The sequence below is a fragment of the Anabrus simplex genome, chromosome 2 (genome assembly GCF_040414725.1).
Source record: "Anabrus simplex isolate iqAnaSimp1 chromosome 2, ASM4041472v1, whole genome shotgun sequence".
NCBI classification, from domain to species: domain Eukaryota; kingdom Metazoa; phylum Arthropoda; class Insecta; order Orthoptera; family Tettigoniidae; genus Anabrus; species Anabrus simplex.
The window spans coordinates 1,206,841,535-1,206,864,906 of NC_090266.1; positions in this window are offsets into that span (position 1 = coordinate 1,206,841,535).

Below are 23,372 nucleotides of genomic sequence, written 5' to 3' on the forward strand. Positions count from 1 at the left end.
GATAGTGAGAGGTATTCAAGATAGGGCAAGATCAAATGCCACCAGAACGCGTGCAGTGCAAGCGTAACAATTCATATATATGCGATCAAATGGTTCTGTCCAAATGTAGAACATTACTCTTTTCGAAAGGTTTTTATTCAATTAATACAATATTAGGGCAAACAGATAAAAGACGAAAGCTAGTATTTAATATATTTAAGCGTATACCGCGTTTTATTATTATTTTTATTTTTTATTTTTGCTAGGGGCTTTACGTCGCACCGACACAGATAACTCTTATGGCGACGATGGGATAGGAAAGGCCTAGGAGTTGGAAGGAAGCGGCCGTGGCCTTAATTAAGGTACAGCCCCAGCATTTGCCTGGTGTGAAAATGGGAAATCACGGAAAACCATTTTCAGGGCTGCCGATGGTGGGATTCGAACCTACTATCTCCCGGATGCAAGCTCACAGCCGCGCGCCTCTACACGCACGGCCAACTCGCCCGGTATTTTATTATTATTATTATTATTATTAGTAGTAGTAGTAGTAGTAGTATCATCGCATCAGTAACAAAGAAAAATCGTATGTCTTTTAGTGCCTGAAACAGAAAATTTAATATTGATCACTTCTATCACTTCGAGGTCTGTGCACAAAAAGCTGCTGGTACAGGCTTGTGGTATAGCAAGAGCAAAATCAGCCAGAGACCGTGTTTGATAGCGTTGGGGTATGCGATTCTCTGTTTCGTAATGGAAATTTTAAGGGGAACATAGTCTACCCAACCTACTGAATGTAAACTCCAGCTAAATATAAGCAATGCTACATATTATAGTTTTGTCCACCTGCTGCGTCACATCCTCACATTTCGCTTCCTCTTTCTTACTTTGTGGAGAATGGCACAAAAGCTTTCTTGGTAAAGACAACAAAGTGGTGATTGTTTGATAGACTTGAAACATATACCAAATACAATAATATAAACTAGTAGTTTCCCGCTGGCTCCGCCCGCAATGTACAAAGTATGGTGTTGTTCGTTACTATCCTTACGGATGTATTTGCAAAGTTTCGAGTTAATGAAATAAAGCACATGATCTGCTGTGGTAATAGAACGTAATATTATGTCAACAAAACACTTGAAAATACATCACACAAAGAAATTGAATTAAACGTTCCTTGGAACAATACTGCGCACCGAACTGTTCAAAAGTCCTTCAAAGACCTTTGTCATGGAGACAAATGTACTCATAACTTTTCTCAGATTCTAACAATTTAAGTAGTTATTACCTCAAACGAAAGCGCTTGATCCACTGAGTGTTCGTAGACCAAAACGAACTGCGTACCTCAATTAGAACGAAAGATATGATTGCTTAAATGAGAAGAAATGTTGAAGAAATGAGACGTCAAATTGAATGTGCACTTATAACTTTCCTCAGAATCAACCGATTTCAATAGTTAAGAGCTGAAATGAAAGAGCTTGATCCACTGAGTGTTCTTAGGCCAAACCAAACCCGTACCTCAATTAGAACTAAGGATATGTTTGCTTCAAAGAGACAAAAATTGAAAAATCAAATAATTTGAGAAAGGCGGAAGTTAAGTAATTTGTAGTACCTGATGACAAATCTGTGCACGAACACCTTTCAGTTAAAAAAGAATGAAAGAAATCGACCGGATAGAATGGCCGGATTGACTGACTTAAGTTTTCATATTAAAAAAAAAATATATAGCCTATAGATGGCATTATGCACAGCAATACACGGAGAACTTTAAAAGGCTCCATTCGGAAATATTATAGTTTAACGACGCGTGCGTTCTAACAATAAACTTCTCCTGCGAAGTGAAAATAATGTGAATTGACAATATAACTGCTAAACGCGAGTGGTAGCCTTATTTCCACGGTGCATTGTAGATTGACTACGGCAGCATATTTCAAAAGCAATTGTTGGGAAGACTTGCGAGTAAGGAGGCGAGTTGCTCGACTAAACGGCATGTTCCGAGCAGTCAGTGGAGAGATGGCTTCGAGACGAATAAACTTCGGTAGAGTTTTCAAAAGTAGAAAAGATCATAATATGAAGATAGAGATAAGAAATAGAATTCGGTATAGGAATATTTTTTTAAGTTGCTTTACGTCGCACCGACACAGATAGGTCTTATGGCGACGATGGGAGAGGGAGGGGCTAGGAATGGGAAGGAAGCGGCCGTGGCCTGATTTAAGGTACAGCCCCAGCATTTGCCTGGCGTGAAACCACGGAAAACCGTCTTCAAGGCTGCCGACAGTGGAATTCGAACCCACTATCTCCCGAATACTGGATACTGGCCGCTCTTAAGCGATTGCAGCTATCGAGCTCGGTTTGGAATAATTTACCAAGTGAAATTTTCGATAAATTTCCCACTACTTTGAAATCATTTAAGAATGGGTTAGGTAAAATAAATAAAAAATTGGCGTATGGCTTTTAGTGCCGAGATGTGTCCGAGGACTTCGGCTCGCCAGGTGCAGGTCTTTCGACTTGACTCCCGTCATGATGAAGATGGAATGATGATGAAGACGACACAAATTTGCCACCTGGCCACCAGCCCTAAGTTCACATCAGAAGTGATTGATTGATTGATTGATTGATTGATTGATTGATTGATTGATTGATTGATTGATTGATTGATTGATTGATTGATTGATTGATTGATTGATTGATTGATTGATTGATTGATTGATTGATTGATTGATTGATTGATTGATTGATTGATTGATTGATTGATTGATTGATTGATTGATTGATTGATTGATTGATTGATTGATTGATTGATTGATTGATTGATTGATTGATTGATTGATTGATTGATTGATTGATTGATTGATTGATTGATTGATTGATTGATTGATTGATTGATTGATTGATTGATTGATTGATTGATTGATTGATTGATTGATTGATTGATTGATTGATTGATTGATTGATTGATTGATTGAATGGATGGATGGATGGACGGACGGACGGACGGACGGACGGATGGATGGATGGATGGATTTATTTATTTATTTATTTATTTATTTATTTATTTATTTATTTCAGCAGACAGGTTGAGGGCAAGCTGAACCCCGTTTGCAAACTATAACATGCCCTTGAATCGATGTCATTATAAGCTTCTTGATTTGCAAAACAGAAATACGAAGGCAAAATCATTTTTACATACAGATTTTACCTACTAATTTTTCCAGTCATTCAGAGCTTGTTGAAAGTCCTCGTAACCAGTAAGACGGTGAACTTTCTATGTGTGGTCCATTATGCCTTCTTCACTCTCCTCCACAACCCGCTTGCTGGTGCCACACCGGTCATAACTAAACCCGAGAGCATCTACGGTACCCAAATCCCAGCCTTTCTAATTACAATACATACTCTACAGCAGCTGTAATTATCACGCTCGTTTAGACACACCAGAATCCATGGGGATAACTTTAATTATACAATGTCCCCAGCCTCTAAAACTAGTCAACTGCAACTTAACACTCAGCGACTCATGTTAATTGTGGTGTACAGTATCTCTTCTTCTGTCACTCACCACCGCTAAATAGGATTATTATCAGTGATCACCTTTGCCCACTACTCTTCCTTACAGATGCCACCATCCTATCTTCCCTCCCTTCAAAGCTTGAGAGCTTTATCACTAACCTTCACTAGATTATTGTACTGATACTATAATTGATCACATTTGAGCTCTTGGAGCTGGGATGAGTAGCTCAGACAGTAGAGCGTCGGCCTTCTGAACAGTCTGGCGGGTTCGATTCCAAATCAGTCCATTCGTATTTGAAGGTGCTTAAATACACCAGCCTGTTATCGATAAATCTGCCGGCAAATTCAACAACTGCGGACAACAATTCCAGCACATTGAAGCTCCTCAAGAGCGTACAGTGGTTTAAAGGACGTAAAACCAATAACAGTTTTAATGATTACATACCTAGTTTGATGGGAAAGCACTCCGATGAAGTGATTCTGGACGTACGTTTTATACAGTTGTACAAATATCAACCCGCCGACGAGGGGTACAAGAGCTAATCTTATAAAAGACTGAATGTTAATAATAATGTAGGACATTGTGTTATTTAAGACCTTTAGGGACGTTATACTCTCTCGATTAGACCGAAGCTCCAGACTATATTTATAGTCCGTTTGTATTCAGCGCCAACTCTCACATGCTGCCATTATCTCTTGCCAGATATCTGTGATAATTCATAATTGATAACCTACGGGCCAAACAATGCGACACATTCGCTATCAATCACTTAGCATGAACGCTTTTGTGTGTGATCTCTGACATTAGCCTTCATTGAATTATAACATTCACAAAATATCTTCGTATTTCGATCACGTTAGGAATTTCTCGACGAAGGGGTAATTATAACCTTTCGCAACTCCAAAATTCTTTGAAAGTGACGTACAACAGGCTGGTGGAAATGTAATAAACGCAGCGGAAGTGAGTACAGACTTGAAATCCGTAGTAAGATAAATCAATTTCTCAACCTTAATGGCAAAATTATATGTGTATACCGAGAAAAACTGATCATCCGCAAAGAAAGGACAGCTTTTCTAAAGGAGAGAATATCGATTTCATCAAACCTATACGTACTGGGTGAATGATAAATCACTACCTACTTTTAAATTACTGTGGCTACTTCAGTAATAAACTGATTTGGATGAAACTGAGGCACTGTGCAGTCAGTGCATTGAGGGCTTCTTTGATAAGTATTTTCTCCTCTATGTGTGTAAAGTATGACACCTGAATGAAGTTCAGGAGTACGATCAAGAAAGCGTCCCGGTGTAGAGAATGAGAGGATCAGTGGTAAGCGTGCGATGTTAGTGGAGGGCCTATGATAGGCGCCTTGCAGCACAGGATGCTGAAACAAAGCTGTTAACAAAGAGTAGTGTCGATGATGCGAGGAGATCAAGAAAATCATCAACCTTTGAAACAGATGAAAAAGTTAAAGACTGCACAATTTCAGTTAATGCAGGATGATGCTCCGCCACATTACGCAAATAGCGTTCGTGGTTGGTAGCATCACCATTCCCAGGTACATGGATTGGCATACATGGTTTACACGAATGGGCTCTTGCAGCCCAGATTCGACACCCTGCGGATTTTGCCTGTGAGGGTGGGAGTAGAAGAACTGTACCACAGAAAACGAAAAGCTTTGGATGAACATGAGACAGTAATATTGAGTGTGCTAACTAATGTCCCGCACACTATGCTGCAGCTGGCAGCTGAGGATATAACAATTCGTTTATGAAAACGCGCCGAAAATGCTGGGGCTTAAAATACATTTTGAACACTGTTACACAAAACTTCAGTTTAAAATAAAATCAATTATTAGATAGAAAAGCCGCCACCATTTTAACGTAGGGAGTGACTTACCATTCACCCTGTGTGTTACAGAATGTTGCTCCTCAACGTACCTTCATGCTAGGTAGTATTATTTTGAAATGAAACGTGATAATATCGTGTGTAGATAGAAAACGTTTGGAAGCCTAAGAAATAAAAAAAAGTACTTACCGATTTAGTGAGAAGGGACAGTTAGGACAAGTGTGATGTACATAAGGACAGATTTCTTAAGCCTACGATTAGACAGTCATTGTCCAAACACCTCAAATAAGGGTATTATGTTTTTCATTATTTGCACTGTTTCACAGAAAGAATACTGTTGGTAATTTAAGAGAGTTTAATGAGAGAATTCTACAGCGAACTGATTTATTCCTAGAACATTGAGCGAAGTGGGGACGACTGTACTCATGCGCACGCTAGGGACTGGATCGTTTCCAAGTTTAGCGCTCACATTTCCTGAACATGTGAACTTAATTGTGTAGAATGTGGTGACTGCTGATCCACTGAGGGCATGTTTATCAGATAAAATGCATTACATATCATTTACTTGCTTCTGTGAAAGCGTATGTAAGTCTCCGCATTCTCACACTTATCCGAGACTCGTACACAGCTGTTAAACATTGATGGAGGACAGCAGAGGTGTAAAGGCGGAATATTTCAACAGTTCTATCAATCAGTCACTCACTACTGATCTGCATTTAGGGCAGTCACCCAGGTGGCAGATCCCCTGTCTGTTGTATTCCTAGACTTTTCTAATGATTTCAAAGAAATTGGAAATTTATTGAACATCTCCCTTAGTAAGTAATTCCAATCCCTAACTCCCCTTCCTATAAACGAATATTTGCCCCAATTTGTCCTCTTGAATTTCAACTTTATCATCATATTGTGATCTTTCCTACTTTTAAAGTCACCACTCAAAATTATTCGTCTTCTAATATCATACCACGCCATCTCTCGACTGACAGCTCGGAACATATCACTAGTCGAGCAGCTCCCCTCCTTTCTCCAAGTCTTCCCAGCCCAAGCTCTGAAACATTTTTGTAACGCTACTCTTTTGTCGTAAATCACCCAGAACAAATCGAGCTGCTTTCCTTTGGATTTTTTTCCATTTCTTGAATCAATAATCCTGGTGAGGGTCTCACATACTGGAACCATACTCTATTTGGGATCTTACCAGAAACTTATATGCCCTCTCCTTTACATTCTTACCACAAACACTAAACACCCTCATAACCATGTGCAGAGATATGTACCATTTATTTACAATCCGATTTATGTGATTACCCCAATGAATGTATTTCCTTATACTGTATTAACACTCAGGTACTTACAGTGACCCCATAAGGAACTTTCACCCCATCAATGAAATAATTACTTGTAATACTGAGAGAACTTTTCCTATTTGTACGGCGGCTGATCAACAAAGACTGAGAATGACGTTTTTTCACACATTTAATTATTCCATTTCAATGTTTACATGATATTTTTCAAAGTAGCCCCCTCCTACATCAATGCACTTTTTATAGCATCTCTGACAGTCCTTGAACACATGCTGTAGATCATTCTTTGTCAGGTCCTTGAGAATCGCCACACTTTTCTTGAGCACTGCTTCAAAGTTCTTAAATCGAATGACCCTAAGCTTTACCTTTAGTAATGAGAATAAAAAAGTCACAGGGTGCAAGATCAGGGCTATAAGGTGGATGCGGTACACAGATAATGCTTAATCGAGCCAGAAACTGCATGACATGGTTTGCGACGTGAGGCCGTGCATTGTCATGATGAAGTCGCCACCCAGTCCGAAAAAGCTCTGGTCGTTTCGTTGCAACGTGATTCCTCAGTGTAGCCAATACTGACGTGTAATAACAGTAGTGTGAGTGGGAACTGCATGCTGGTAAAATTTAAAAATGTGATCATCACTTTCCCTGCAGATGGAACAAATTTTGCCTTTTTTGGCGATTTCCACACTGTACTGGCTTGTTTTCCTTCAGGATCATAATGGTGCATCAGATTTTAAGTTTCTTTGGCTGTATGGTTTGAACGGAAACAGAATTTGATTGCGCTGTACTGCTCCTTGCGCGTCACCACCATTGTCTGGTATGTGAAATGCACGTAGCGTCTACAACATAGAGCATTACTACCAACCTACGGATAAGGGAGTGCTGCGGCATACGGACATTATACATTAAAAACCCGCTCTTTTCAAATATTTGTGTTACAGATAGAAAACTATTATGAAAGCTACAGGAAAAAAATAGTCTCTCTTTGTTGATCAGCCCTCGTAAAACTCATAACCTGACTTTTAACCCCGTTTATCATCATGCCATTGCCTGCAGTCCATCTCACAATATTGTCGAGGTCATTTAGCAGTGAATCACAATCTTTTAACTTATTTATTACTCTATACAGAATAACATCATCCGCAAGAAGCCTTATCTCTGATTCCACTTCTTTGATCATATCATTTATATAAGAAAACGTAAAGGTCCAATGATACTTCCTTGAAGAAGTCCCCCCTTAATTATTGCAGGGTCAGATAAAGCTTCGCCTACTCTAATTCTCTGAGTTTTTTTTCTAGAAATATATCAGTCCACTCAGTCACTCTTTTGTCTAGTCCAATTATACTTACTTTTGCCAGCAGTCTCCTATGATCCACCCTGTCAAATGCCTTAGACAGGTCAATCGCGATACAGTTCATTTGACCGCTTGAATCCAAGATATCTGCTATATCTTGCTGGAATCCTACAAATTGAGCTTCAGTGGAATAACCTTTCCCAAACGCGAAATGCCTTCTATCGTATCAGTTATTAATTTCACAAGCATGTCTAATAAAATCAGAAAGAATGCTTTCCCATAGCTTACATCCAATGCATGTCAAATTGACACAGGGGCTATTATAGCAACTATTAATTAATTTGTATAGCTTCTTCATGCACACAATAATCAAATAAGCACTGCAGGTATGGTACTATATCCCAACCCATTGTATTTAGTATATCCCCAGAAATATTATCAATTCCAGCTGCTTTTCTAGTTTTCAAATTTTGTAACTTAATGTGAATGTCATCGTTATCATAGGTAAATTTAATACTTCGTTAGTATTAGTCACCTCCTCTATCTGGACATTATCCTTGTAACCAAATCTTTGCATACTGCTGGCTGAATACTTCTGCCTTTTGAAGATCCTCACATATACATTCCCCTTGTTCATTGATGATGATGATGATGATGATGATGCTTGTTGTTTGAAGGGGCCTAACATCGAGGTCATCGGCCTCCCTTGTTCATTAATGATTCCTGGAATGTCCTTCTTGGAACCTGTTTCTGCCTTTTCATTTTTCACTAAAATTTGTATGACTGCCAATTATTCTTGCCATCATGTTATCCGCAGCTGACTTCATTGATAAATTCAATTTCTTAGTAAGTTCCTTCAATTTCTCCTTACTTCCACAGCCATTTCTAACTCTGTTTCTTTCGAACCTGCACCTCCTTCTTTTCCCTTTATTCTCTGTGATAATAAAGTGGGTCTTCACCATTCCTTACCACCTATAAAGGTACAAACTTGTTTTCACATTCCTGAACTATTGCTTTAAACTCACGCCAGATTCTGTTTACATTTTTATTCACGGTTTTCCACCGATCAGATTTACTTAAAAATCCCCCATGCTTACTTTTATCAGCCAGATGGTACTTCATAATTGTCCTACTTGGGGGGAGACCCAGCTTAACACGGGGAAAATAGGCCAATATTCATTCGACTTTTATATATGCTACAAACGTTGTTGACAAATGCTGCACATATCCCAGTATTGGCATGCTTCAGAGCAGTCAGAAGCAACTTCAATAATGTCAAATAAAATGTTCAAAATTTCCCGCCTTTTTCAACAATATATCACGGTTTCCTTCATAACTCTCTTACTGTTTCACGGATAATTATGATTTTTCCATAGTTTCCTCCCTTAGTGTTTTACTACAATGTGTACCTCATTCGGATCAATAGGATTTAAATTAGATTTTATATAACATATTTATTTACAAAATTATTAATATTTTCTGGTGGTCGGAACAAAAATCCGACAGAAAATCCAAATCACAGTCTATGTTAATGATTGAGGTTCATTTTGTAGCTGGAGGTTTGATCCATACTTTAAAAAAGGAAAAGTACGAAAATTCTTATAAACTTGGAATTTATAACGGAAAAAGCGATGTTTTGTCAAAAAGGCGGGAAAGTTTGAACATTTTATTTTAAAATATTAAAATTATTAAAATTGTGAAGTTATTGAAGTTGCTTCTGGTTGCCAGGAAGCATGCCAATACTGAGATATGTGCAGCAATTGTCAACAACAATTGTAGCATATTTAACAATCGAATGAATATTAATCTTATTTTTTCCTTTGATAAGCTGGGTCTCCCCGCTTAACGACCGTCCTTTCTATCACATTCATTTTTAACTACGACAAAAACAGGTTCGTGATCACTAATACCATCTATTACTTCGGTTTCTCTGTAGAGCTCATCTGGTTTTACCAGTAACACGTCCAGAATATTCTTCCCTCTATTTGGTTCCATCACTTTCTGAATCAGCTGTCCTTTCCATATTAACTTATTTTCCATTTGTTGGTCATGCTTCGTGTCGTTCGCGTTACCTTCCCAATTGACATTTGGTAAATTGAGATCTCCCGCTACAATCACATTCCATTCCATGTCGTTTCCCACATAGCTTATATTATAAAATAATTCTGAATCAGCATCAGCGCTTCCCTTTCCCGGTCTGTAGACTCCAAAGACATCAAGTTTTCTGTTATCTTTAGAAATGAGCCTCACAGCTAGAATTTCGTGTTTGTTATCTTTAACTTTTTCGTAGCTTACACATTCTTCTTTCAATATTATGCCTTGTTTGTTCAATTACAAGTGGAATGTAGCAAAGATACATCTTACAGTGTTAACCGTATAATCATCATCATCATCATCATCATCATCATGACCTTAATGCACGGGTATTCCGAATTTCGTCTCCCACTGTGAGTGGTTTGAAAGGACCTTTGTCTATTCTATTAGTTCGAAAATAACTTTGATATTTCAACGGCTATAGGTTTCATATACCAAGTTGATGAATTTATTTTATTTATCCTTATTGAATGCCACCCTCAGTGCGCTAACAATTTCATTCCGTTAGGTGGAACGGTGTAAGAATATACAAATAACCAAGCAAGTGAACAGACTGCTCTATATATAGGAAAATATCACGAGTGAACAACGTGATGGTTATAAATAGTTTAGTATAGAGGTGTTAGAGCATACAAGGCTGCGATTGGAATATATCGCATATGACTTCAAGTAATATACCAATCTAGGCGTAGGAATTTAGTGCAATACCTCTACTCCTACCAGAAATACTCTACTGAGGGGAAACGCAAGAGCATTAGTAGATATGTTTTAAGTAGTTCCTGTATTAATTCATTTATTTGTTTGTACTAATTGCCTAATTTACATGCCTTCTATATGATCATCGAAACTGTAATTTAAAAGCTTCAAGAATTCTAAAGCACTACGTTCAAAACCGAAAGCTTGTTGCCTGATCCGCTGATCAACATGTTACATAAGAAATAAACAAAAAAGTCAGTGAAGTAATTATTGAAATCTGATTAGATGCAGGGTCTGTTCATAGAAATATAGTAGTTCCAAATCATGCAATATTGTAACATAAAAATTAATAGATATTTGAACTGTATCATGAGTTGCCACAAAAGACCTAGAAAATGTTTCTTCACTAGGCTAGGTAGTGTATGTAATAATATTTAACGAATTTTCTACGGTCTGAAATACTCTAAGAAAGTGGATATTGCAACAGCACAAACGAGTGAGAATAATACGAACATCCAGACGGGAAACATCATGGGTTTGGCCTAATAGAAACAATTTACACGTTCTCTGCCTTCTCGAAAAGCACAGTCTTTAGGTATCTTTCAATAACAGCACCCGATTTCCGGGGAAGAACGGATTATCACATACCTGTAATAACAATGTAATCAGTGATAATTATATGATCCTATTCTAACTACACTTCATTTATTTGAGTATTAAAATCACTGAATTCTGTGCTGTCTTAAAGTCAACAGATGATCTTATACTGCAAAATGAGAACCTTCGTCAAATCGACAAAATTTTCTTTCATTTCAGGTTTATATTTTTGCATCTTAATTTCTAAGCTATACGATTTGTGAACCGTACAAGGCACGAAAAGGAGGTGAACAAACATTAGATATCCAGGCTAAACTTTCGTCAAATAAGGAAGTCTGTACAGGAGCTCATGTGGACAAATGAACGAAGCAGTGGATGCCTCGGCCTGTCGTTAGGTGATCATCAACACACAGGTGGCTGAATTTTCAAACCAAAACTTAAAAAAAAAAAAACAGAAGGACATGGATGAATGATATCTGGCGGCTCGATATAAATGGCAGGAATCTACAACAAGGCTCTAGGAAAACTAAATAACTCTGGAAGCTGGAATGTGATAAAAGACTTCGATAATGTAATTGAACCACATACGATAACGACGTTAAACATTCGTTTAGGGAGATTTTTTTAACAGTGTATTACATTCGGTTCGCAGTAATGATGCTCTCTGTTTGATGATCGTGTAAATTTGAATCGTGAACGTTTTTTGAACATTTATTTATGAATTTGAGAGATATGTTCCCTGACTTCACACGGTTAAAATTTATGACATTGTCCAGTGGTGAAAAATTCTAATGAGAAAGTTTCCTTCGCATTACGCGTTTGTGCAACTTTAGTTATTCGGTTACTATTAAACGGATATAATATTATTATTCACTACGTCCTTTAAGATTAACAATATAGATGTGTGCAGAAAATTTCGATCTCATAAGCATATAATGCATTCAACTATCAATCGTACTTAATTTATGAAATCGGTGATTCTGAGTGATTCAGATAAAAATCCAAAGGTCAAAAGCTACCTTTTCACAGCTATGAGTACTAAAGTAAACTTTTTCTTCATATTCTTCGAGGTGGTATAGTTCTTTTCAGACACATCCCGGGTGGAGGTGAATTGTGTGTATGTTTTAAATCACATATCTCCCCTCCTGCCAATCTTAAATATCTACTAGTGACGAGAATCGAGCCTAGGCATCCGAGGACGACAGATAATAGTGCTAACTGTTACATTGCGGAGTTGAACAGCTATGGCCATAAATGTAATTGAAATGATAAATTATACTGCATTATTTCACTTTCTCATGTCAGGATATTCAGAATATGATTATTTATTGGTTTTAATATTCCATCGAAATTCGAAAGGACGCGTATTCATCTGTATATTCGCACAGAATGTCAATAGGAACAGTAGGAGCCTACCTTCTCATTTCATTAATAATGAGAATGCACGTAACAGGGTATTGTTCATCCCTTCATGTAATGGAAAAGAGAATGAAATACTATTAGGGGAATAATGATTAATATATCGTGACATTTCCATTTTCAGTTTATTTCAGTCGAACATGAGTATCAACATTTTCTCATATCGTCATAAAACACACTTTCAGAGCGTATCTGTTTCGCTATCACTTCAGATTGTATCGTATGGTCTCGCTGAACGCATTTCACTGTTAATTAGCTGCTTTATCAGCTAATCATTGAGTAGTGTAATCTGCTTCGTTTTCCGCTTTATCCAGCAGCAGTCGGGTCAAAGAGTACATCCATGCATAATGGAATACGTCATGAAAATTCTCATGTATGATTTTACTGAACGAGTCCAGTTTTCAGTCATTCTGCAGCTACCAGTTCATTCGTATTTTCACTGACCTGTTGTGTTGGTGAGATGGAGACGGACTGAATTAATAGTCCGAGTGAGTACAGTCGTTCAAACCAATTATTCAAGAATCCAATTACAAGTCCCAAATTAGTCCTAGCCAGTCAGGCCATAGTAAAATATATGGTAGCATGCGCGAGGAGTAGGGACCGTATGCTATGAGAAATTCCGGCTCAGTAAAACGACGTGTTTTCTGTGAGTAAGGGTTCGGAGGAACTTCAGGAAGTGACAGGAGAGGAGGAAAGGTAGTGTTACAGTCTTCCCTCACCAAATCAAATATTCTCTATTTACAGCTCGGCTTAACTCTGGGGAAGAATGCAAAATGGTACGTTCCCCGTTCCTGTCAGTTAGCAGGTGTCCAGCTCCGCAGTGCTAATTAGCTGCCGTGCTCGAAACGGGTTCAATTCCCGGTACTGTCAGAAATTTAAGATTTGAAGGAGGACTGGTGTGTCGTTACAGTTTGCTTTACGTCGCACCGACACATATAGGTCTTACGCGACGGTGCGATAGGAAAGGGCCAGCAATAGGAAGGAAGCGGCTTGTCCTTAATTAAGGTACATTCCCAGCATTTGCCCGATGTGAAAATGGCAAACTACGGAAAACCATTTTTCGGGCTGTCGACAGTGCTTTCGAACCCACAATCTCCTGGATGCAAGCTCTCAGCTGGGGGCCTTAACCGCATTGCCAAGTCGCCCGGTGGTATGTTTTTAAAGAAGTATATAAAGTTCAATCACATCTATTCGTAATGTACCTGGAATGAGTCAGGCACCACGTCGGGATGAGGACACAGTATTGTCCAGTCCCGTGGTTAACTTGTTAGCATGCTGGCTTTTGGTCCAAGAAGTCAGAGTTTGATTCCCAATCTGTTCGAAGATTTCATCCTCCATTGGTTAATTTCTCTGGCTACTGGACTAGGTGTGGCGTGCCATTTTCAACATTCAATAATTCATCCTAGAAAGCGCCTCGCCCGCATAGACGCGCAGAAGAACAGAATATCGTGTCCATTGGCTGTCCGAAGTGTATCAGTCCTTAGGTTACTTGACACTCACTTCACTATAATAACGACCAATTTCGTCATTTCAGGTTGTACAACGTCTGTCCCAAACAAAAGCCGAAATAATGATAGTACAAACACAAAGGAAAGCAGATAGTTTGTACATGCAAAATTACGGGAGACTGAGTATGAATCAACGATATCATTTTTGCATTTTATTTCAACCAATATAGTTGTCTTTCTAGGTTGGAATGGAGTGTCGTTTGTTGAATGCGTACGTGTGAGGGCGAGACACTTGAACATAAATATACAATTATACACTGATGAGAACTGAATTAGAGATACCTGGCTAGTAGAGTGTAGCATCTCATTTCGCCCTCATGACGGTGGCTATACAGTGAGACATGGACTCCACAAGGCACATGAAACACGGTGGTGCCATACTGATCCATAATAGCTGAAGATACTCCCAAAATGGACGGATATTATTCGGAGAAGCACCATGGGCGCACACATTCCTCTATACAGCATCTCGGATGAGATCTATAGGATTGACGTCCGGTGACCTTGAGGGTGTTCATCGAACCAATCGGTCACAATGGGAAAGTGATACGCCGGCGCATTTTCTTACTGTAAGTTTGTCCGGCGAACTAAAAACTACAGGTACAATTAGTGATAACTAGTGTTCGGAAGTTTATGACCTAAATAAATACAAATGTGCAAGAAAATATGCCCAAAAATCTAGATAAACATGACCTAAAAAGGTAAAATATGACTTAAACATTTTAGAGATAGGTGGAAAAGAGTATTACAATGCTGCCGGGACAAAACCTCCTATGTGAAATATTTTAACTTAGAACTTTGGCCGGTAAGGTTCTCTCATCCTAGGTGCAATATAGTATGTATATTGCCAAGGCATTCTCGCTCTTCCCAGCGTTTGTGCTGCGGGTCAGTATAATCTCCAAAAATATTATCACATAGGAGGTTTTGTCCCGTCAACGACGATTACTTTTTTTTTGCTAGGGGCTTTACGTCGCACCGACACAGATAGGTCTTATGGCGACGATGGGATAGGAAAGGCCTAGGAGTTGGAAGGAAGCGGCCGTGGCCTTAATTAAGGTACAGCCCCAGCATTTGCCTTGTGTGAAAATGGGAAACCACGGAAAACCATTTTCAGGGCTGCCGATAGTGGGATTCGAACCTACTATCTCCCGGATGCAAGCTCACAGCCGCACGCCTCTACGCGCACGGCGAACTCGCCCGGTACGACGATTACTAACATTAAACGTGTCAGAAAGTGTTAAGCTATAATACAGCAGACACATTTAATGATACAAACTGACAGAGCTTCAGTCGGTAAATCAAAGATTTATACATTCAGTATCATAGCCCTGAGACGCAGTCCTCATTATGTTTACTAAATTTAAAAAACAAGAATGAAGTATTAGGGTTCGTGTTGGTATCTGTCGGCGTACGTTCGTAGAGCATAGATTTCTCGGAATCAGGTCCTCTAAACCTGCTACGCATCTCCTTCGGGAACAGAAAGAAAAATACATCTACTACAGTGTCTTCAAATCTTGTGTTCGAAAATTGACGCAGAAGATATGTACCTTATGACAAGCGTCGCTTCAATTTGAACAAAAGGCCGATGACCTAGGCGTTAGGCCCCTTTAAACAACAAGCAACAACAATTTGAACGAAAGTTCTCAAAATATATATAAATGAGCAAAATATGGCCAAAGCAATAAAAATGGCCGAAATATAAATTTATGTGCAATATAAATTTTCTTTAAAACAGTCAAGAGACCCATCATTCACAGTTATTTCTCATATTTGGAGTAAAATGATATCAGCAATGAAATCTGACATTTACTTAACATCCGAATCTTGGTGATAACAGACTAGGTTTCACTTTTCGAAACCTTATACCTTTTGAAGTACGTAGACTGTTTCTGCGAAAATTGTGCAGATATTGGCAGTGGTACGAGGTGAAGGATAGATTCTGGTAGCGTTCACAATTGTGGTTGCATTTCTGTGACGTTCACCGTAAATTAAAATAATGTCTAGTTTTTATCATTATGCCACGGCCACTTCCTTCCCACTCCCAGGCCTCTCCTATCCCATCGTCGCCATAAAACCTATCTGTGTCGGTGCGACGTAAAGCAAGTTGTAAAGAATAAGAAATTAATGAAGAAAAACATACTAGCATAACACAGTTCTAATAATATTATTTGCTTTACGTCCCACTTTCAAATACCACCGGACTGAGCCAGGATCGAATCTGGCAAGTTGGTGTCAGAAGGCCTGTCCCTCAACCGTCTGAGCCACTCAGCTAGGCTAAAAATCTAACTCAGTTCTAGATCAGTCCACATATATTAAGATGAGAGGGAGTGTTACGTCAAATATGCTAAAGAACCTCAATTCTAGTATTAAAATGATTTCCGCAGTCTAGTTATCACTCCATGTGACATTTGTGCTGGACAAAGCGGAGGCGGGAAAGGTTTTTCTCCGGGTACTTCGGTTTTCCCTGTCACCTTCCATTCCAGCAACCCCTGGACTTGGGCGTTCAAGAAACATCATGTAGGAGTCAACAACGATTGCAGCGTAAACTGACTGCGGAAGCAAATTGTGTTCCACCAGCCGGACTAGGTGTACGCCCTTGCCAAAGAAATAACCGTATGCATGATACAACCAGCATTTAAAGTAGTCGCGCAAACTGGAAGGAAAAAAGTTAGCAGATGAATTAAGTGTAATCTATTATATTTTTTGTAGTTATTTATCTAGTACTGCAAAAGAGTTCTTTTTGTTTTAAACCGTAAATAATAATGAATAATTGTGGAACATGCTCTAATAATCATGTAGCCTAAACATGGTAATTCATACAAACATTCACTATTATCAAAACAAATTAACCTACAAAATATCAAACAGTTCGCCAAATGGCCAAATAATCCCCTTAATCTTCTACTTTATTGACATCCAATTTTTCCTTCGTTAATCCTAAACTACTTCTCAACCTGCCCGAATCTCTTGGCCAGAGAAAGGGTGTAACCCTCTAAATGAGCCACTAGTAGTAGTAGTAGTAGTAGTAGTAGTAGTAGTAGTAGTAGTAGTAGTAGTAGTAGTAGTAGTAGTAGTAGTAGTAGTAGTAGTAGTAGTAGTAGTAGTAGTAGTAGTAGTAGTAGTAGTAGTAGTAGTAGTAGTAGTAGTAGTAGTAGTAGTAGTAGTAGTAGTAGTAGTAGTAGTAGTAGTAGTAGTAGTAGTAGTAGTAGTAGTAGTAGTAGTAGTAGTAGTAGTAGTAGTAGTAGTAGTAGTAGTAGTAGTAGTAGTAGTAGTAGTAGTAGTAGTAGTAGTAGTAGTAGTAGTAGTAGTAGTAGTAGTAGTAGTAGTAGTAGTAGTAGTACCGAGCTGGATAGCTGCAGTCACTTAAGTGCGGCCAGTATCCAGTACTCGAAAGATAGTGGGTTCGAGCAGCCTTGAAGATTTTTTCCGTCGTTTCCCATTTTCACACCAGGCAAATGCTGGGGCTGTATCATAAATAAGGCCACGGCCGCTTCCTTCCCACTTCTAGCCCTTTCCTCTCCCATCGTTGCCATAAGACCTATCTGTGTCGGTGCGACGTAAAGCAACTTGCAAAAAAAAAGGTAGTGGAGGTAGTATTAACATATAGGCACTTCCGCACAAGTACTATCACGTCACAGATTTTACGTGGAGTGAAGATGGGAGAGTCCACGTCAAATTACGCTTAAAGTTCAAATGAATGTACTTTCATTTTATAATTATGAAAATGATTAAATAATTGTAAAATATTGCCTAAATCAGGATTATAGAAAAATAATATTTCCATAATTATCACTGCGCTAACGGAAAGTACGTTAAAATATTGTGTAATACTAGTTTTCGTAAATTCTGGGGCCGATAATTCAGTTACTCTTTAGAGATAGAACATGGTTGATACTTTATCTTCACACATACAATACAGTCTTTCCAATGACATGTAAATCCTATGGGTTGTTAACCATATTATTGGCATAATCATTAAAATATTAATTTTAGTTCTTATTCCAAACTGGAAGAAATAGCTGTACACATAAATGTTTTGAGTTTCAGCATGTGAATAAATCACCCTTGTCAAATCTATAGGGCTGTGAACGATGTACGAATTTTTTTAGTAAGGATTTATTATATTGAGACTTGAGTTCCCACAAGCAGCATGTAGCTATGTAGCTACACAACTAGCAGTTAGTCGTACAGCGCGTGCTGAACTGAAACGGGCAGAGGTTGCAGTTCGTGTAAGGTTCGCAAGTTTCGAAAAGCGCAAATATAAATTTACTTTTATACAACAGCAGAAAGACCTCAAAAGTTTTGCAAACGCAGCCAGTCTCCTGCCCAGAAGAGAAAGCCGTAGTGACTCTGGAAATACTTTTTTAATGAGGAGTAGGTCAGCTTGAATAAAGATATATTTTCATAACTTATTAATTAATTCTTGAGACAGCTATTACTGTATTGAATTGTCTATTTAGCTTCAAAACTGTAAAGAATGAATATTATGTCTTTAGAAATGTGGTCATAATCTGTCTATAGAAATTGAGTGTTGAAAAATATGATGCATTCAGTAGTTAATGTAAAGAGGACGATTTAATAGAAGGAGGTGATATTGTAGAAAAATGAATATCTCCAACTTATCTATTTCAAAATAAAAAATGCTCACTTTTTGCTGCCTTATTTCACACGAAAGACCTATATGAATTAACTGGGGGGCAACTACACGTACAGTAACCCCACATGGTCGCATTACCCTTCAGGCATACCTTGCAGTTGTCTTACGTGAGCAGTTTGGAGCATGTTGTTCACCCGTCCCCCATAAGCATGCCAAGAATATGTATAAAGAACTTACGTTTTGTGTTAAGCGAAACGCGGTTGAGAAGGAAATCTGTGTAGAAATGACAGTAATAAAGCAGGAGAACGATATCTGTGCGCATAGGAACTAGTTTATTGGACAGACTGTTACAAGTTTTCCCTCCGTCCTATATAGGGGACGTGTTGATCGGACAATATCTAAACAATTAACCTAGATGGAGCTGTGTAGTTCTGTTACATTGGCTCGTCTCTAGTCGCTCAATGCAACCAGTCAAATTATTTAGATAATTTATTTCAGAAGAGTTCAGGGAAGTGGAAGATTAAATTACGTTTTCTTAATTAACAGAAACACAAATATTGAAAATTCATTGTTTATCATTTTTTAATTCAAAGACCTAGTAACTAAAGGAGTTTTATTTATCTTCATAAGAATTTGATACTGAACACATTTCAGCTTTCTATGCCTAGTTAATTTGATTGTTAAATGTTAAAATTGAAAAATGATGCTATCCTTCTGATGTGGTGGATATACTTCCATCGAAGGGGGGTTTAGTCGTATTCGAATATTATTTACAGGAAATACTTGCCTGTATGTGGGGAGTTTTCCTCGTTTTTCCACTGTAAAGGGAGAATTTGAAGGTACCCTGCACAGAGCACGAAAAAAATAAAAGTAAAGTATCACTAAAATTACAGTTAAGGGGTGTGCTTCTTAAGGAAAGATATGCACGTGTAAAAGTACATTATACGCCATTTAGCAATGAAAGGGGAAGAAGGAAGGAACAGTGAATTAATGAAGAAAAATATTCTACAAAAGAAGGAATACAAAATTATTGTTGCATACAGTATATTACTTGACCAGTATTTTTTCCCAAATGGCTAATCTACTACGGACATCCCTTTCACATTGGATGTTTGCTTTTAGCTTGTGGAAGCAACACAAATTTGGCTTGCTGAACAAAAAGGCTCTGGTTGAGGACATTGTAACATTAGTGTATTTCCCTCTGGACAGTGACCGTGTTCTCTTGACGCAAGTTATTGTCGTCTAGATGCATGCCGCCGTTCTATTGCAAGTTAATCTAGTTAATTACGCTTGTTTCTTTTTCTGTGTGTTTGTTCAGCTTGGATGAAGATGGTCACATGAAGGTGACAAACCATAGAAGAGACAGCGATAGTCGGATGTTAATTACACGAAAATATCGTTAAACAGAGAAAGAATGGTGACATTTATTACACAACTGTTTCCTAATATATGACTTTTACAGACATTGGTTGTCTGTGCACAAAGATACATCATCGTTGATAAGCGTTGAATATCGCAGGCCATTACACAAACAGTTTTGGAATACGGGTGATCTTGCGAAGCTGACCTCCTATTTAAGTGTATGTGAAGATGTTCAACATTTCCAAGTAGTTCGACTTCCAGCTCTAGACAGAAGTAGGACTCCACAGACCGCCATGAATCTGTACTGTATAGGCTTCAAGATATGTGACATTTCCTTTCTTAACACTATTCAAGTAAGTTAATATTTCATCCCAGTTTCTCAGTTAGTACACAATTCTTCTCAATGCCCATGAAAATAATTTCGTTGTTGATTAGAAGGTCATTTTCAAATTTCATGGTTAGTGTGTTACCGTACATAATTCGCAACAAACCTTCCTTGATATTGGCATATTGCAACACATATTTCTCACTTCTGATTTGAACCGCAACTAAATGCGGGTATTTATAAATCTGAAGAAAATACAGGACCGATATAGCCAATTGTGGGTTATGACACAGGCTTGTAGGTTTATAAGAGCGCATTTTAATGCGCGTGTGTTCAAACACGAAGATTCGGACTTGGGCGCACGCCAGTGCTAGGCCTACATTTCCCTTCGTCTTGTCAGAATGCGCCTGACATTTCGCACAGCTCTTCAATCGGCACCATGTTTTGCCTCAAGCACGCCGCAATATACTTCTCCCCACCCTACTACACTGACCATCATTGGTAGTGTCCGAGAAGAGTACTTAAAAAGCAAAGCAATATTATCTCCGTACAGGCCATGAGGGCCATTGGAGGGGTGGAAAGTAAAGGCTTCCACTATCCGTAACCTCGGCACTTGATTGGTGGAGTGATTAGCACTACGTCCGGCCGCCTTTGCCCCCCGGAAGTAACCTGGTACTCATTTTTGGTGTAGGCCGAGCGAACCTCAGGGCCGTGTGCACCTGTGGAAGTGGAAATCTCGTTTCTTAATTTTACAAGTACCTGACGGGAATTCGAATCCACGTACTTTCGGGCGAACCGAGCACGCTTTTACCGCCTGCGCTAGGCAGCCCCTCGGAGATTGGTTGAAAACAATGACGTTCGAATCCGGGGACTTGCAATCCAGGAAAGGAGAATCAATAGATCCATCACGTTTTAAGGTACAATGGGAGATGGAAAATGTATTTGTTCGTTCATTCATTCATTCATCGAACTATCCAGTCTACCTCTGTCATAAAAAATAAAACGTGAAGCACCATGAAGAATAGACCAATCTCACTGGTTAAGGGAGAGTCCGACTCATTGGCTGAATAGGCAGCGTTGAAGTCTTCGGTTCAGAGGGTCCCAGATTCGATTTCCGGCCGGGTCGGGGATTTTAATCACATCTCATTAATCCTTCTGGCTCAGGGACTTGGTATTTGTGTTCGTCCAAACATGTTCCCATTCATATTCAGATTGCACACTAGACTACCAACCACCTCAGAAGCACGCAACAGTAATATCATCCCCCCATGTAGGGCTGGCGTCAGGAAGGGCATCCGGCCTTAAAAAAGGCCAAATCCACATGTGCGGTACATTTAGAACCCGCGATCCCACAGATGTGGGAAAAGCGGTGGAATAAGGAAAAGACTGGTCAGGGGAAAGAAATGAAAGTAGCAAACGAAGAATTACTACAGAAACATTAGGGAATAAAAATGATCTGAAAGCACTGTTCTCCCGCGTGTTGAACTTCAGTGATTCCATGTGTCAAACAATCGATGCTTCTTTAATTTCCTGGCTTTAAAAAGGTCTGAATGCATTAATTTCCGAAGCTACTAAAAATGCTTAAACGTTATCAAATTTACATGATATGTTATACACTGACTGACAGAGCAAATGCAACACCAAGAAGGAGTGGTCAGAACTTTATGCCAATTGCAGGGTAGACTGACGTCACTGAGGTATGCTCATGATGTGAAATGCGCCACTGTGCTGCGCACGTAGCGAACGATAAATGGGACACGGCGTTGGCGAATGGCCCACTTCGTACCGTGATTTCTCAGCCGACAGTAATTGTAGAACGTGTTGTCGTGTGCCACAGGACACGTGTATAGCTAAGAATGCCAGGCCGCCGTCAACGGAGGCATTTCCAGCAGACAGACGACTTTACGAGGGGTATGGTGATCGGGCTGAGAAGGGCAGGTTGGTCGCTTCGTCAAATCGCAGCCGATACCCATAGGGATGTGTCCACAGTGCAGCGCCTGTGGCGAAGATGGTTGGCGCAGGGACATGTGGCACGTGCGAGGGGTCCAGGCGCAGCCCGAGTGACGTCAGCACGCGAGGATCGGAGCATCCGCCACCAAGCGGTGACAGCCCCGCACGCCACGTCAACCGCCATTCTTCAGCATGTGCAAGACACCCTGGCTGTTCCAATATCGACCAGAACAATTTCCCGTCGATTGGTTGAAGGAGGCCTGCACTCCCGGCGTCCGCTCAGAAGACTACCATTGACTCCACAGCATAGACGTGCACGCCTGGCATGGTGCCGGGCTAGAGCGACTTGGATGAGGGAATGGCGGAACGTCGTGTTCTCCGATGAGTCACGCTTCTGCTCTGTCAGTGATAGTCACCGCAGACGAGTGTGGCGTCGGCGTGGAGAAAGGTCAAATCCGGCACTAACTGTGGAGCGCCCTACCGCTAGACAACGCGGCATCATGGTTTGGGGCGCTATTGCGTATGATTCCACGTCACCTCTAGTGCGTATTCAAGGCACGTTAAATGCCCACCGTTACGTGCAGCATGTGCTGCGGCCGGTGGCACTCCCGTACCTTCAGGGGCTGCCCAATGCTCTGTTTCAGCAGGATAATGCCCGCCCACACACTGCTCACATCTCCCAACAGGCTCTACGAGGTGTACAGATGCTTCCGTGGCCAGCGTACTCTCCGGATCTCTCACCAATCGAACACGTGTGGGATCTCATTGGACGCCGTTTGCAAACTCTGCCCCAGCCTCGTACGGACGACCAACTGTGGCAAATGGTTGACAGACAATGGAGAACCATCCCTCAGGACACCATCCGCACTCTTATTGACTCTGTACCTCGACGTGTTTCTGCGTGCATCGCCG